Source organism: Furipterus horrens, unplaced genomic scaffold (genome assembly GCF_987537825.1).
Source record: "Furipterus horrens unplaced genomic scaffold, mFurHor1.1.pri manual_scaffold_5, whole genome shotgun sequence".
In the NCBI taxonomy this organism is placed as follows: Eukaryota; Metazoa; Chordata; class Mammalia; order Chiroptera; family Furipteridae; genus Furipterus; species Furipterus horrens.
Window position 1 is genome coordinate 66,398,986 of NW_028327175.1, and position 17,825 is coordinate 66,416,810.

The window sequence follows — 17,825 nt, forward strand, 5'->3', positions numbered from 1 at the left end:
AGCTTGAGCAAGGAAATCACTGTCTCCATAAAAATATATATATAATTCAATATATGGGTAACCCTGGTTGACATTGTTTAGCCATACCCCAAGGGAGTGATCAAAAATTTTTAAAATGCCTAGAGCTTATTTCCAAAACTATCACTTGAAATGTCAGTTCTTTGTAAGCAAGAAAACGCAAATTGTTATATCCGCTTTATTGGAGTGGTGGCTTTCAGACTTCTTTCTGGCTTCCTTCTTTTTTTATTTTAGCCTTGGAGACAGCCGCTATATTTTCCTTCTCGCTTGCTTATTTTTCTTTGTTTCATCCTTTAAACTTATTTTTTTCATTCCTTATATCTTGACACCACCTCATTATGTTTTTCCTCACTTCATCCAACATGGATTAAAGATTTCATAGTTTCCTTGTAATCAAGTCTTGATGCATCAAATATTCTTTATTTGTATACATAGAATTTTCTCTCTGCAGATTTGATCAGACAAGACGGATTTTAAATTTTATATTATATTTCACAATCAAGTCTTGAATTTTTCAGTTAATCTTGACAGACAGAAATCTCAATCCTATCTTAATATTCTATGTGAAAGTATTATATTACTAATAACTTTACACCTGAGCATACTGTATTAGTATTGGGTCACACAACTGAACTATGAAATCCTATTAAAGCTTGTTTTCTCTTCATTGCACAAAAGACGGCATTGACGGCATATTTTGTCAACATTGAATCCTGTGAACAAAGAGTGCTAAATTACATTTTTAATCCAATGGCAACATCTTGAATAACATGGTGTTTAGAATTTATCCAGGTATTATGAGGAAATAGAAGAATGCTATGAACAAACAGTTGTAGCTAAAAATGCTTTTCTCCTGCTGTCCATATCATGATTGAAACTCTTTCGACTGCAGACCTCCCGCCCTCATATTTGCAGTCTGTGAAAATTCCCTGAATCACTGAAATACACTTTAAATGGGGTTTTCTTTAAAGGCCACCGAGAAGTTACAGCTGAGGTAAAATAGAACTGATTGGTCCAATTTGCATTTATATGTAGTCCAGAGAGGAATGAGGTCTATGTGGCTTTGAAGGGTTTACTTAAAACTGACTTATTTCCTATGGGTCAGAGTGGCAAGAAGCGCTGAGATTCCTCAGCTTTCTCTCTCCAAATTCTATCTAAAGTAAGAATCATCCATACTGAAAAACTTTTCAGAATTAAAAAGGGTGCTAAAAATAATTATACTCCAAGTAAATTGAGTCTGTTGGGACCAGGAATAGAGCAGATGAGGAAACCCATGAAATCTACAGTTCTAGAATCCCTTGCCCACAATGAATTGACATAAATCTACTGGCCATCTTGAAGGCATTGGCATTTCACTAATAACACACTGGTCAATGTTACTCTGGTTTACAGATGCTGATTGTTATTATATGTGATTGCAACCTATGTCAGGCTTTATCTCTCAAGTTAGTTAAATAAACACATAAAGATTTTGTATACATCTTAATTTCCTACTATTTTTCTATTGCAGAGCATTTTTGCCTGTCTTTAAACTCTACAAGATTAATTAAGAATAATTTTTTCTCACCTTTACTTTTCTTTCTTCTTGTATATGACGCTATGACTAGGAAATACCAAAAAAATGTTTAATCGCTTTACTCTCCTCTCTGTATCCTTTGCATTCTTGTACACTGTATCTTTAAACACCTCATCTGTTTCTCTTTTATAAGCCAGGAGAATTAAATTATTAAAGAGTCAGTTTAAAATGTCAACGGAAAATCCTTTTTCTTCTTCTTCATTGATCCTGGGTCTTTTCAAGCTTCATCATCCAAACTATATTTGCATACTTCATTTCTATTATCTGGAATGAAATAATATGAATTTGATACTAATATAATGTAATTTTAAAATAGAAATAAAGCCTAAAATTGTGCATTGACAAGAAGTTGTGACCAAGTGCTGATCTATGACAACCCCAAATATCATGCTACTGAGATACACTGATCAATCAAAAACTTATTTATTGAGTAACCCATATGTCAGCTGACCTAATGATGCAGGATGTTGTGACCTAACCAAGGTGGGTAGAACATCACATGATAGATGGCTGGTCATAGAAAGTCAGAGCTGGGCTAGGATGAGGAAAGCCTCTGCATGTGGGAGGGACCAGGAGCTACAAAGGAAGATCGGTTATGCAAGGTCTGTCCAGAAGTATCCAGCCATGTAATATGAAAAATAGAGACATTTATTGAAGAAGATATGAGATACAATAACATTGTACATAGGACAATGACACTTCAGTCCCTTTCAAAGTAGGCACCTTAGGACCTCACACAGTTCTCCCAATTGCCATCAGCTGCCCCGTCGTATTTTCATGAATCTCATCGATGTTCTGAAATCTCTTCCCTTTCAAAGGTGATTTTAGATCAGGGAAAATCCAGAAGCCATGGGACACCAAATCTGGGCTGTATGTGGGCTGAGTCACCTGGATAATTTGATGTTTTGCCAAAAAACTGTGCACGAGACGTGATGCATGAGTGGGTGCATTGTTATGATGAAGCCGCCAGTCACCAGTTGCCCATAACTATGGCCTTTTGAATCATCCATATAGTTTCCATGGAGGAATGTTCAAGGCTAACACGAAATTTAATGCAGATTCATTGTTCTACTCACTCAGTCATTTTGAATGCAATGGCCACACAATACACGTGCTCACTCAACAGCATCTACTGCCCCTACTGACCAATAGTGAAATTATCATTGTTCACACATGCACATTCCAGTCCACTCTCCTTGGCTGCCAGGTTACATTGATGTTGCACAAACCGTGTCATCCTTTCTCGTTATATTAACAACGGCTGGAATTTTTCTGGACAGACCTTGTATATGTAGAAAACACTGGACAAGAGTTACTATCAATTAAGTGTTAAGACCAAATAAAGTAAAATTTGGTAAACCTTATAATATTGTAGTTATATTTCTTGCTTCATCCATATTTATCAAATAAAATTTATTAAAGAGACATTGAATATTAACAAACTCATTTTGCAAATGGAGAAACTGAGATAAACAAATTCCATCATCACAAAAATAATTTAGTACAAAGTTTAAATGAGCTCATTTATTTGCACTACATTATATATTTCCTATTGGTTTGCATGGGCTATTTTCATATTTAGCAGATGTAAATCTTCTCATTTTGATGGCAGCTATACCTCATAGACAGATAGCAAAAAGAAAAGCAATCATAAAATGAAAAAAAATTATTTATCTTAGATCCATAGCCACTTGAAAACCCTTTGTCAACAAAAAAGAATTAGGACTGACTTGTGCTCAGTATATATATATATTCTTTTATAATAAAAAGTCTTCAAAAATATGTATTAATTTGATTTGCCAGTTTAATTTGAAGCTATTATATATCTTCATGGTTGATATCATGTTTGTTCATGCTGACAAAAATGAAAATTATTTGAAGCTTTCTGCTTTTAAACATTTTATGAAATGATCAATGTGCTTTTTGTGGTATAATACAAGAGGCAATGACAATCTGACTTACCAATAAACAACTTAATATTTTACTTAAATTATGACTCACAAATCTTTAATTATGAGTATAAGGAAGACCTATAAAAATAATTGTCAACACTTTCCTTTTGATGTTAATGTACAACATTGTCTTGTGTAATTTAAAATCAATGTTAATAACTGTTATATTTCAGAAGTGTAAAACATCTCTAAAAACAGTCATCAATTGTGATCTTGCAAAAATGCTAATTTATTAGGTATTTTGATATGAAATTGCTGCTGTCCTCTCTGCCTATACCCCTCATCTCTGTTTCCTAATAGCAAGTTTAATAAAATTATGGAGACAGCCAGTTTATGCAGAATTTCCTGTGTAGCTACTCAACTACCAGAATTACTTGGCTGAATTAAGGCCACAAATACAATCCTTAAGTCATGAGGTTGTTCTGAGGACTTCACTTCAACTATCCAAAGTAGAACGATTTATTTTTATCTAATTAATAGGAAAAATTACACAGATATTTGGATTAATTATTCACATGATAAATATATGCAGGTAATGTCTTGCATCATGAGATCCCTGTTCCTACATTCTCAAAAATGAATTTGATATTTTCACTTTGTAACTGTCTGTTTTTTGTGCTTCTAATATACCTAATTCTAAGCTCAGTGCCGAGTACAGAGTAAGCATACGAATCGGTATAGGAACATTGAATGTTTATCTCAGCATTCATAATCCTCTTGACATTAGAATATAGGTATCAATACTAGAGTATATGGAACACAAACTCTCAGTACTGGGTAGATGGATGAAATGGTGAATAGTTGAATGAATTATATGAATCATTCATCTTTAAAAATACACAAACTATTTAACTTCTATTTATAATTAGATGTCATCATTAAAGTGTGAGTTCAAAAATAATTTCTGCACCACCAGCAAATATTTTTAAGCTCCAGCCTCTTATTTCAAGCAATAGTAAAATTCTAGTGCAATAAGTAATATGTATAATTCCTTGAACGTCATTGGGCTAGTATTTGATTTTGACTCTTAGATATTGGCTTGTGACCCTTTTTTTTATTTGGCTTGTGACTTTTAAAATATTTAAAATGGTAACATTACTAATGATTCTTAGAAAAAGTTCTAAGATTTTGAATATTAATTCCCACTCTATTAATAATACACCAGATGACCCTGAATTAACTGATTAATTTTTTTTCTTTGCTCTTAGCTGGGACCATTTTACACCACTTGCATGACACTGTGAGAAGCAGACAAGCCTGTTTTATTGATTTGTTATAACTACTTGTTTATTAAGTTAGAGAGCTAAAAAAAATAAAAGAATTCTAGCAAATGCTGGACCCCAGTTTTTCCTACTGTTTAGGTCATGGGTGTTTTTAACTGCTTGAATTTTTCTATTATCTTAATCTTAACCTAGCTCTCTTTTTTTATTAACTTCAATCATTTTTAGTTAAAGACTTTTAAAAATATATTAATATCATGTTGCCTCAGTCAACAGAACGTAAGTGAACATCATATAATCTTTCTTTTGATTTTGTATGTTCCAGACCATCAGGTTTATCTGCCAATGCCAATAATTTTAAAGAGAATAATAAATATTAAAAAATTGGAAGACAAGTCCTAGACATATACTAATCAAGGCAGGTACTCGAAGTTGATTTTGAAGTTTTATTCCCTAATAGCAGCTTTATTGATTTTATTGTTTCTCAGAAAAGACAGTTACATCTTTAAATTCTCATTTGTTAAGAATCCTGGCTAAGTAAAGCCAGTATCTTATGGGAAAACTCTAAGCATGATTAAGCCTTCACTACTTAGGTCCATATTACTTAAATGATTTTGTAATATATCAAAACAAGTAATTAGTGTGTATGAAGACTCCTAAACCGAAGCAGAATTTAACCATAGATATTTCTTAGGCTATAAGTAAAAATCTATTCTATGAAAAAAAGATGTTAATAATGAACCAGCCAATTTCTTCAAGGAGAGTATACCCAATAAAAAATATTATGCAGCAATATACATGTGACATCTAGACCATTTATAGCTAGAGTTTTTAGTATTCAGGGCATCGCATAATTTTTACCCATGTCAAGATGTAACTGGAAAATTTATTTCTCATGTTGTAGAAAGATAACAGGAAAGCCTTGGTTAACATTTGGAATCAAAGTTTATATACATCTTCCAATACCAACATTTGTCCTCTGGATCTTGTTCTCTTCTCCATCTCTGTGTTCATAGCTCAGCTTGGTCTCAGATCATCTTGAAGTCAACAACTTCTGCCCATCAAGAAAGCAAATTGCATTGCTTTGGTATTCACTCTCACAGAGGGGAGAAACTGAAGGAAAAGAAGGATCACACAACTCTCAGAGAGAAAAGATTTTTAAAATTCCAAAAAAAAATGTTTTTAGAAATTGAAATAAAACAGTTCGATTCTGTTTTTCAGACTCCTAGTTATCATTGCCAGATCATTACTGAAAAAGTATTAAACCAAAAACATTTTATTGTTAACTTATTTTGAACCATCCAGGAGAAAATCCTCAGAAAGTACTTCTTTCCTGCTTGTCCAGGAAATACCCTGATTGAAGAAAAATCAACTTCATCAATAAACATATGCATGCATGTGCCAACCTAAAGGTGGCAAACTATTCAATTCTCTCAAATCTGTACAAAAACAACAAAGTTAGCAGCGTACTGAGTCTCCTAGCAGTCTGAGTTTTCCCCACTGGGGTTCTTTTACTGACAAGAAGCTATGATTTGTGTTACCAAAAAATGTCAGCTCCTAATTTGGATGAAGCTGAGATGAATTATACATAGGTCATTAGAAGCAGTGTGGTCCACAGTAAATGAGGGATCTCAACAAAATTCAACCACTGATGTGCTGAGTGCCTTGAATAAGTCAATCATCATCCATTTGCCTCAATTTAAGCATTCAAAAAATGCGGGTGAGTGGAGAACTAATTATTAATGTATGCCTGTAAATTATTTTGAACTTCTCTTTAAAAATGTTCAACAAAGAAAATATTCCTTTTTGTCTATAATTATCATTATTTCCATTGTCTATAAGTATCATTATTTTGTTCTTTTCGGTCAAAATGTTTCTCCTCCTACATTTTTCCTGGCTCCCTGAGTCACTGTTGCCCAGTTGTTCCTGCCTGATGTATTTTTTATTTTATTTCATTTCTTAATAAGATAATTAAAACTACATTATATATTTTTATTGTATTTTTTCCATTAGTATTTAGTCCCATTATACTCTTCTCCCCCTGCAATCACCACACTGTTGTCCATGAGTCCTTTTTCCCTTTTACGCAATCCCTGTACCCCCCAACCCCACCTCCACCCTGCCTTAGCTGTCAGCCTGCTCTCTATCCATGAGTCTGTCTCTGTTTTACTTGTTAGTCCAGTTTGTTCATTAGATTCCACATATTAGTGAAATCATATGGTATTTGGTTTGCTATGACTGGCTTATTTCACTTAGCATAATGTTCTCCAGGTCCATTCATGTTATTGTAAAGGGTAAAAGTTTCTTCTTTTTTATGGCTGAGTAGTATTCCATTGTGTAATTGTCCCATATATCTGAAGGAACCCAAACACTAATATGAAAGAACACAAACGCCTCTATGTTTATTGTAGCATTATTTACAATCACCAAGATATAGAAGCAGCCCAAGTGTCCATCAGTAGATGAATGGATATAACAACTGACTTTTTTTATTAAGTATATTTTATTGATTATATTGTTACAATAGTTTCAATCTTTTCCCCCTTGCTCCCCTCTGTCCAGCACCGCCCCTCCCCCAACAATCCCCCTCTCCCCCAGTCCATACCCATGGGTTGTACCTACAAGCTCTCTGGTTCCGTCCTTTCCTATATTCTTCTTTTTAAAATAATTAATTAATTAATTAATTTAACAATAAAAAATAACAATCCCTCCCTCTCAGACTTAAGACCCTTTATAATCTTATAAAGGACAATGGGCGAAGGTCTGGAGCTCCTCAAGCCGCTTCAAGCTGGACATGGTCATTGTCCTACCTACCCTTGGGTCCAGAAATCCCTAATAAGAGCGGGTGTGTAGAGGGGAGGGTGGCCTTCCCATATGGGGAAGGATCTTGCAGACTTCAGGCAACTGACTTATTTTTTAAATGATTATTTCTAATGATTTTCTGGTCATCTCTTATAGGGTAGTTTGTATCATTCTCTATCTTGAAAATTAATAAAATATAGCTGGGGGTGGGGTTCTGTTTACTGGTGTGTCTGCATTATTAAAACAATGTCGAACAGTGGGAAAGTTCCAGTTAAGGAGGGTACAGTTATTTCTATTTCCTGGAATATAGTTGGGAAAAAATTGGGCCCATTCCCCAATCCTAACTGGGAGCCACATTGTTACCATTGAAATTAAATATGGATACATTTCTCAATATGTGAATTCCTGTACTCTTATAAACAAATTTAAGCACAGGTTAGGTCTTGGACTAAGAATTTTTAAATATAGTATAGAATTATTTTTAAAAATCATGGGACAGACAGTGATAGATAGCTTAGCTAAGAATAGTCAATTATTACATAGTTTTTAAGTTCTAAGCGGAAGAACCAGTGAGCTAGAATGGCAATTAGATGAAATTTAAAATCCTGAAAGTAGTCATGCCAAAGGCAACTAATATAGCCTGTCAAAGAAATGATTCAAAGAATAATACCAGGAATTCTAGGCTTGCATGGACCCAGCTATCTTACAAACACATTCTGCTGGTAACAGAAAAGTACAACTAGAGAATAAAGGTGATTTGTTCCACTAAAATGCATCATCTCACCCTAACCGCTGTGGCTCAGTTGTTTGAACATTGTTCCACAAAATGAAGGGTCACAGGTTTGACTACCAGTCAGGGCACATGCCTGGGCTGTGGGTTCGGTCTGCCATTGGAGTATGTGTGAGAGGCAACCGATCCATGTTCCTCTCTCACATTGATGTTTCTCTTCTTGTCTTTCTCCCTCCCTTTCCCTCTCTCTAAAAATGAATAAATATTCTAAATTTTTTAACGCATTATTTCCCCTGTGAAAACAACTCAAAAGGCGTACTGTATCTTTACACTGTTGAAATCTATGGTAACCAAAAGCCCCATCTTGCAACTATTTTCAACCAAAGTAAACAGGTTTTTAAATAATATTTTAAGAGATGGGCTGGGGGCGGGTAGCAATGAGGGGAAAAAGTGGGACAATTGTAATACAAAAACAATAAAAATAAAAAATAAAAATTTAAAAGTAAAAATAAACAAGCTAATAAAAGTAGTTGCCAAAGGGAAGTGAGATTGAATGAGGCAGGTAGGGGCAGGGGTGGAAGTGAGTCTTCTTGATGTATATCTTGTTATATTGTTTTGCTAACTATACTATATGAATATAATTACCTATTCAAAACAAAAAATAAAAATTTCAATGTAAAAAAAATAATACTATTTTCATATGAAGAAGTATAGCTAAAAATGGCAATAGTAATACGAATCCACTATTCCCAAAAAGTGAAATTATACCTACATTCCCAACTCATCTTTTCAGGAAGCTTTGAGGGAACATTGTATGAGGGGAGAAAAAATGATTAGAACTGACATTACTGAAGAGATTCAAGTAGCAAATACTTTACAAAACTAAATGCTAAGCAGGGAAGCTTAGTCTGAGCCACAGAAGAAAAATAAGACAAATAAAATTTTCATAAACCAAAGTCTGCTTGTCTTGGACACTTTGCAAATGGAAAACAGTATATTACATTAAATCTTAAGTTGTTTATTTAAGGTTAATATTTTACATTTTGAATTCATACCATCCCTCTTTCATAAACATCAAAGCAAGCCTGTGTAACTTTTCTTTCCTCGTCCTTATACCAACATGAAAGCTGAATAGGAGAAACCAACCTGGCCAACTACAGGTAACTTCATTTATTCTTGTCCATCTTTCAATACAAAATATCAGGATCATGGCAAGAGAATGGTATGGGGGAAAAGCAGATCTAAAAATAATAGTGAACAATGTATACCTGTTGAGGATCTGGTCAAGACTGGCCAGCAACTGACCAGCTGCCACCCATAATTGAAAATATTGAAGTTGCCCAATTTTGAGTACTCTCATCCATGGCAAAACCCCACAGAATGCCAGCTGTCATTGTTTTGGCACAGGTAGTATTGTTTCTTCTCCTGCCAGGCCCACACATATCCTTTGCTTCCCGAGTTATTTTTATAAGCCAACTAGCTCCTCCTACAGCTATCCCTGCTGTCTCTGAGGTGCAGTTCTTTTCAGATTTTCCACCTAATTTATATGTCAATGATAATAAGCTAAAACTTACTGGACATGAGAAGAATTGTGCTATTATTGTTACCATTAGTAGTAGTAATCTAAAGGCAATATAGAAGAGATTCTAAGGCAGGGCCTCAACATACAACCATGTGACTTAGGCTGCCCACCACACCATACCATATAACTCCATGACACAACATTCACATGGACTGTGATGTGAGTGGTGTCTCCAGACATAGCTCTGTTCTATGTGTCCATAGTATAGATTTTAACAGTCTTATGAAACTAATTCGTCTCAAACATCTTCTTAGTTTCTTCTTTAAAAAGCATATCAATCTTTTTTTTTATTTTTAAGTCATACAGAGAACTTCTGTAGAATACAGTTTCCATTTTCTTTCATGATACATTATTAAAAGAACCAAAGAGGGAGAAAATCTCAAATACCTAATTTTCCTTACCAAAGAGAACATTTCAAATAGAAGGAAAGGTTTTCATTTTGTTTTTCAGCTAGTGCATTCACCAGAGCTCAGCTAACGTCTTCTTTATTCTTAATGTGAAAATGTACAAATTGCTTTTTCTGAAAAGAACATTTTAATTATGTGAAAAGTCTTCACCATGTTATGTCAAGTGGCAATTTTAATTCATTAGTTTAAATAATTTCAGAATTAAATGCTTCTATTCACTTCTATTAATCTTAAAAGGACAAAAAATAAAATAAAAAGGGTGATTTTTTTTTATGGGATTTAGTTTGCCTTTTCCCCAAATTGAATGTGGGTCAATTGTTTGCAGGTGCTATTGTGAATCAAAAAATGTCTATCTTAATGATGATCCCTATTATATTTAAGAAACTAAAGAACCCTGGGAGTGATTAATTTCCTTTTTCTACTCCCTCAAGCAGCAAAAAAAAAGAAAGTCACAAATATACAGTGGTACTTCGGTACTCTTTGTTAATTCATTCTGTAACTCCATAACTAGAGATGAGTGCCAAAACCAATGAGTACTAAATGATGAATCATTTTCTCTTGTGGGGTGGTGTCATGACTCATACAAGTTCTAGCAAGTGCGATGAGTCCCAAGCAAGCCCCTAGTGCTGAAGCATTCTTTCCTCGTCAAAATGCGATGAGTATAGGGTTTGATGAGTACAGACATATAACTGTATGAAGAATCATTGATACCCTCCAGTCTGAAGGATGTGGTTTGGTGAGGAGGAAAGCAAGATTACAAGGCAGAGGATGTAGGATGTCTCAAATCTGAAATCCTTTGCTCCACAATAGAGAGATCATAACATATCAGAAGCCAAAAAAATAAAATCCTCCCTAAATCACCAATTTGTTTTTCTTTCACTTAAAAGAAGACGAGGAACTCAGTAGTGACTTTGCAAACATAATTGTACTCACAGCAGATACTTAGCAAAATTGAATAAGAAAGGGGGAGGGTGAAAACACTAAAAGGTTAACCAACCTGGTGAAAGGATTTCAGAAAACCTATGTGAAGATCATCTGCTTTCTTGCACTTAAATAACCAGATTTATCTGGAAGAATTTCTCAATTTTAACTTCTCCCACCTCCAGATACAATTGGAAAGAGAAAGGTGGCTGAGGCCCATGGAAATGAAGGCCTGGCGGAACAGAGTCTGGAACACAAGGACATTTCCAAGGGGATGGGAAAGACATCTGACACCAGCACTCTCCCTAGGGTACATTGAAGGGTTCCATATATACCCCATGACCCAGTATGCTTCCCTGATTCAAGCACTTCTGCTGGGTTTCTCTTGCTCCAATACTCAGCAACACAGGGTTGGATCCTGAGAAAATTCGAGCCTAGCTATCTTCTCCTTGTACTCTTTTGGCCTACAGGAAAAGCCATAAATGTTTGGCTCCCACCAAATTAACAAAGCACAGTTTAATCAACTACTGGCTCAATCCTTGCCTCACAAGCAAAGGAAACACGCCAGCCTGATTCCTGACTGCAGAGTTTTCCAGACAAGAGGTAAGCACAGATCTCATCATTTTGCAAATAGCTTTTAATTTTCTAGATGGTTCTTTTGAGTACCCCCTCACCTTGCTTGAGGAAAAGAGAATAAGCCATCTTCCCCTATCCTCCCTGTTCCTTCCCATGAATAAGAAAAGAAATGCCATAATATTCTCTACTCCTAAAAATTATCTTCAAAGAAGCCACTTCCCAAGTACCCAGCCCCCTCTAATGCACCCTGGAGTTGACTGATGTTCACAAACCTACATTGTTGCCTGTTAAGTGCATGCTACAAAGGTGTATCTAACACAATTATTTAGATCATGAGGTATTTGTCCATTGACCTCAACTTTGAGGTTTAGCCAATGTTCTGACTATCAGGAAAAGTCTTATTTACTTTATGTTTTGTAATGTTTGAAATACTTTGTTTATAACATTTATTTGTGGCCATATATTTTGAGTTGATTTAACTCACATTTGCTAAACTAGAATGCCTTGCTTTTCTTCAAAGACTGGGAAAAATAAAGCATCTACCTACACTTTATTATCACAGTGGGGCCATGATTTGAGTGTTTTAGTTAAATGGTTCACTGAAATGTCAAGCAAGAAGTTCTCTAATTTTATTTGTTAAAATGGACAATTATTGCTAATTTCACCTTTTATGTTGTGTAAATTGAATCTTCTCCCATTATTCCAGATTTTCTTTAAAATACCAAATGAAGTAAGATATCTTTAGGTCTACTAAATGTATCTTCTAAATGCCATACTTCCTTTTTTTTCTTATCCTCACCCAAGGACAATTTTTTATTGCTTTTAGAGAGAGAGGAAGTGGGGGAGAGAGAGAGAGAGAGAGAAACATCGATGTAAGAGAAATACATTGGTTGGTTACCTCCTCGTATGCACTCCAACTGGGGATTGAACCAACAACCTGGGTATATGCCCTGACTGGGAATCGAATCTGCGACATTTTGGTCTACAGGATGATATTCCAACAAACTGAGCCACACTGGCCAGGGCCATACTTTCCTTTTAAATCCAAGCAAAAATGTCAGCCCTTATGTTTGGAACAGAGTATGGATGCTCACACCCACAGACTTGCAGATAGCTTGGAAGGCAAAAAGTAAGAAGCACATCATTGTAGGGAGAAGTTGGACTCTAATCTGTGGTGGCTTTTAGCAAGGCACTCGATTTCTCTAGACCTCACTTTCTTCAATATATAGCAGACATGCCATATTCACCCCAAAACCCATATTTGCCTCTTCTTTCTAGGTACACAGCTAGACTACATTTTCCATGCTTCTGCCAATTAAATATGGTCATGTTGCTGAGTTCTAGTCAATGGAACATGAACAGAAGTAATGTTTGTCTTGGAGGCCTTCTCTGTGTTCTTTCTTCTTCTGACTGGCTAGAAAGGAGATGACCCTCAGGAAGACTTTGATAACCCTGCTTATTGGACACAAACCTGTATGCCTTCTCAAAGTGTCTCATTGCTTTTTTCTTTCCAGAGATATCAATCACTGCCTGGACTACTCCGCAGCTGCCTTTACTGGTACCGTGGACTAGTTTCCCATGATTGCTGAAGCCCCAGGTGAATCCCTATGCCTGTGTGGCTCTCATGGCCCACTCATGCTCCATATTGCTCTGTAATCCTCTCCACTTCCACATTTGCATGAAATGCTACACTGGAACTCTAGTGATCACTGCAGGGAAGACCACACAGCCTAGAAGGCCCTGTAGCGTGAAACTTCAACCCTGAGAAATATGGAATAGGAAGACCAACCTTGATTGGAGAAATGGCTCCACAAAGACAAGCCCTCTCTGCTGGGTTTCCTTTCTTCTAGTGTGTCTTGAGGAAAAGGTCCATTGGAGGACTTTCTACTTCATTCCTTTCTCTCTCCTGAACCCAGCTGCCTTATGCCTTTTCTACTTACCCTTTGTACTTAACATCCTTCATTACTCTATTTTTTATATTATTAGATTTCTGCCTTATCTTTCCAGAATGGAGACACTGCAACATATGTACATGTTAGGGAGTGAGTTTCCATCATGAAGGCAAGTATACCACAAGGTATTATATTTTATTTTTTATGAGTTACCTCTTTCCCTTTGTTTGAAGAGTCAATCTAGTAAGCAGTAAAATGATGGAGAATATATTTATCTTACTACCCAGACTATTTAAAGTAGGAACAGTGTGATGACAACTCTAGATCAATAGCTTTACATTAACAAAATCTTCCCCTATTGTGAGAGGAGAATGAGTTTAGTAAGAAAGAACTAGGACACAGATAATTGTACTCATCCGACTTGTCAAACGAAGAGACTGAGTTTCCAACAGGATGCCAAGCCGGCTAGATTCCTCATAGGTGTTGCACCCCCTACTTCCTTCCTAGGGCTCCTTATGCTGTCTTTTGTTTTTATTTTGAGTCCAGATACAGCAGCCATCAACACTAGTAACCATATCATTTTGTACAAATAACTTAATGTTTTTGAGTTTCAACCTTTCTCCATAAAAGGTGACTAGTATTTACTGTCATAAATTGTGAGAAGGATAATGTGTTTAGAATAGTCTAACATCACAGTCTGTTTGTCACATGGTAAGTACTCAGTAGTATAGTAGATTGGATCCCTCCCTTTCCTTGATCATCATCTCTTTGTAGATAATTAAAACTATGAGTCACCGCTGAGCATGATTTGGAAAGGTAGATCATACCTGAAAGTCAAACTATTCTTGCCATTTGTGTGTGAGAATCCTGAGCCAACAGTGGTGTTACCATGAGCAAATGTCTGCTTCAATAAGTCCAGTGCTTCTATTAGAAAATCAAATCCTACATTAATGAATTTTTCCTCTTTCTAGGTCACATAGGGGAAGTATAGAATCTGGCCTGGAAGTTTCTCTGTTCCTTTAAATCATTGCAAATTTCTGCAGTTATCTTTCAAAGACAAAGCAGAATGCATTAAGAGAAGTCAGGCAAGTAGAAAATAAACTGCACTGCAGGATCCTTTCTCATTATTGACAACCAAATGGAGACTGAAATAAAACAGGGAGGTAGAGAATTTAGTCAAATGATGTAAGTGTGATTAATGTTCTAAGCAATTTCTAACCAAGTCAAACCATGTATTTTAGTATTTGTTAACAGTCCCTGTGGCCCATGGTCCAGGTAGTTTTGACAGTGTCCAAACAGAATCCTTAAAAATAAACAAAAAGCCACTTCCTAGGCTAGAAACAAAGGAGTTGGGTAAATAATAAGGTAAAGGAGTTAATCATTTGTGTCTTTGTTTATTTTATATCAACTTTTATTTCTGATTAAACACTTCACACACACACACACACACACACACACACACACACACACATATATATATATATATTGCCCTCTATAAAATGTGATATTATAGTCACATTACTGAAAGGAGCTTCTGAAGACTCTGCTCTGTGTGGTCATGCTTCCCAATAGGTCAAAAGTCCTAAATATATTAGTATCTTACCTGCTTATTTAAATAATGTTTCATTGGTCACCCAGTCTAGTATCTAATAATCCAAATAATGGTAAATAAACAAAAACATAGGGTTTTTTAAAAAATAATAAACATTTCTCTAAAGTAATATATTTGTAGCCCAGATGGTTCTAAATTATACATTCCAGATTTTACCAGCATCATTAAAATCCTGAGGACAGCTATGTCCACAGATTTTGATTACATGATTATGTCTTTGCCATTCTTTTCTTTCTGGAACAGCCTCTTTCATATATGATTCAAGGTGGTTTTATCCTCCTCATATTTTGTCCTCTGCCCTTTAGTCAAGATCTGCTGCTTCATAGACAGGTCCACTGCTCTCTTAATGCAGAGCACCCTGTCATTCTACAGGTTCTCTTATGGCTTCTCTTACATTGTCCTCCACATGCACTCTATTGTTTCACATTAACCCCAGTTTATTGGACCCTGCAGCATTGTAAGAGCATTTTCAAACACTCTCCAACCACCAGTTTGATGCTGCAAAGGCTGGCCTGCTTACCATTTTGACCTCAGACTGAAGGGTTTCTAAAGCGATTTTTTGTTTCTGTCTCTATATTGTATTCATTTCAATTCATGTCAACAAATACTTATTGCTTATACTTTTAATCATGTGCAGATGAGTGTATTAGGTGCCACATTTAGTTTATTTAGGTCAAGCATGATGCTACTGAGGCCACATTTGTAAAATCTAGCTCCCAAATGGTCCAGTTAATGTAGCTCCATTATCTATATTATATCACAGCATACTTTTCTAATCCTGGAACTATAAAAGACATCTATTCCTGAGAGAAAAGAAAGACAAAGCAAGAGATTATGGCTCCATTAGACAAAAGAAGGCACAAACTGTAAAGAGTGAGCTAGTATCCTTTAAGGGAAAGACACCAGTCATTCCATCAAGTTCTTTCCCTCCACATCCCTGGTAGGGAAATTCTGATCACTAATTAGGTGCCCATAATTCTGAGCTTTTCAAAGCTTTATTCAGATTAAAAGTTCTTCTATTTACTACCACATTCAGACAGCTGCCAATGTGGCAGGACCTAGGAGCTTCATTTCTAACTCTTAAAAGGCAGTCACTATTCAATTGTCTTGTGCTTAACTGTCTTGTTCTTATGCTGACATTCTATACAGAGACAGCTAACCTCAATGATATCACATATAAATACTTTAAAAAAATAAGTGTTCCCTGACGCTGTAAGTAATTTTTATATTGAATGAATCTTGTTTGCCCAAGAATAATAAAAGTGAATGAGAAACAGAGATATCAGAACAGTTGAGAGATCCTGGTTGCCAAAGTTTTTAAAATGTGATTCTTATTCTGAAGTTAGATACCTAATATAATATATTTTTTTTACCACTAATGTCTTTAAATTGTTTTTTTTCTTTCATGTGAGTTTTATATTTTTGATCCAGTCAATGTTGTCAGAATTGTTGCATTAGATACCTGTCTGACTTACTTTGAAATTGAGGGTACAAAAGAGGAATCTTCAGTAATTGCAAATTTGTATGTACTCTGTTAGCAGTTACTGTAGTTCATAAATGTTTTTAAGTGCTCAAATTTAAAAAACAACTGGGACTTTGGGGAATATAGAATGAAATTGATTTTAATGGATCAAATTACTCCAAATTTTTCTACAGTTTTTACTCAGCTAAAAAGAACTCATAGGGCTGTTAACTACTAGCTTTAAATTTTTTGAAATTTGTTCCATTGGTTTTCTGAGGTAGATGCACATTTTGCGCAAAGCAAAACCTCTAAAAGAAGCAGAATTGCTAGTCTTATTTTCTCTAACCATGTTTTCAATAGAAATATATAATTAAAGAGCATATTCTATTTTTTCTTTTCATTTGTAGTAGTAGAAAGAGAACTGAAGATTTTACTGTGGCTGCCAATTCCTAGGCATGTATTGATGCAGTCAGTCCTCATTATTTATGGATTCTGTGCTTGAAAATTCACCTACATGTTAAAATCTTTGTAACCCCCCAAATTAATATTCACTGCACTCTCACAGTTGTTCACGGACATGCAGAGAGCAGTAAAAATTTCCAGTCATTCAATGGCCACATTCCCAGCTGAGGTCGAACACGGAGATACCCTGCCTTCTTGTTTCAGTTCATAAACAAGTGTCCTTTTTTGTGGTTTATTTAGTGCCATGTTTTTCACATTTCGTGCTTTTTATTGGTTATTTTTCTGTTTAAAATAGCCCCAAGTGAAGTAATAATGTTCTATCTAGTGTTCCTAAGCACAAGAAGACTTGATGTGCCTTACAGAGAATATACATCAGGCATGAGTTGTAGTGCTGGTACCCATGAGTTCAGTGCTAATGAGTAAACATTATATATTAAATAGGTGTCTTTAAACAGAAACACACATAAAAAAAAGTTATGTATTGATCGATCAGTACACTGATCAATGTTGTGACCAGAAGCTCACAGGGACCTAATCCTGTTTTCCCCTAGTTCAGTATCCATTTACTCAGTGTTTGGGACAGCTTTATAAAACTCCACTTCTGTGAATAGTG

The 17,825-nt window shown here is 35.4% G+C and overlaps 1 pseudogene; it reads right to left on the reverse strand.

Annotated features, from left to right (window-relative positions):
• Positions 1 to 15,424: 15,424 nt before the first annotated feature.
• Positions 15,425 to 15,811, reverse strand: LOC150008750 (cytochrome b-c1 complex subunit 7 pseudogene; annotated as a pseudogene).
• Positions 15,812 to 17,825: the final 2,014 nt, after the last annotated feature.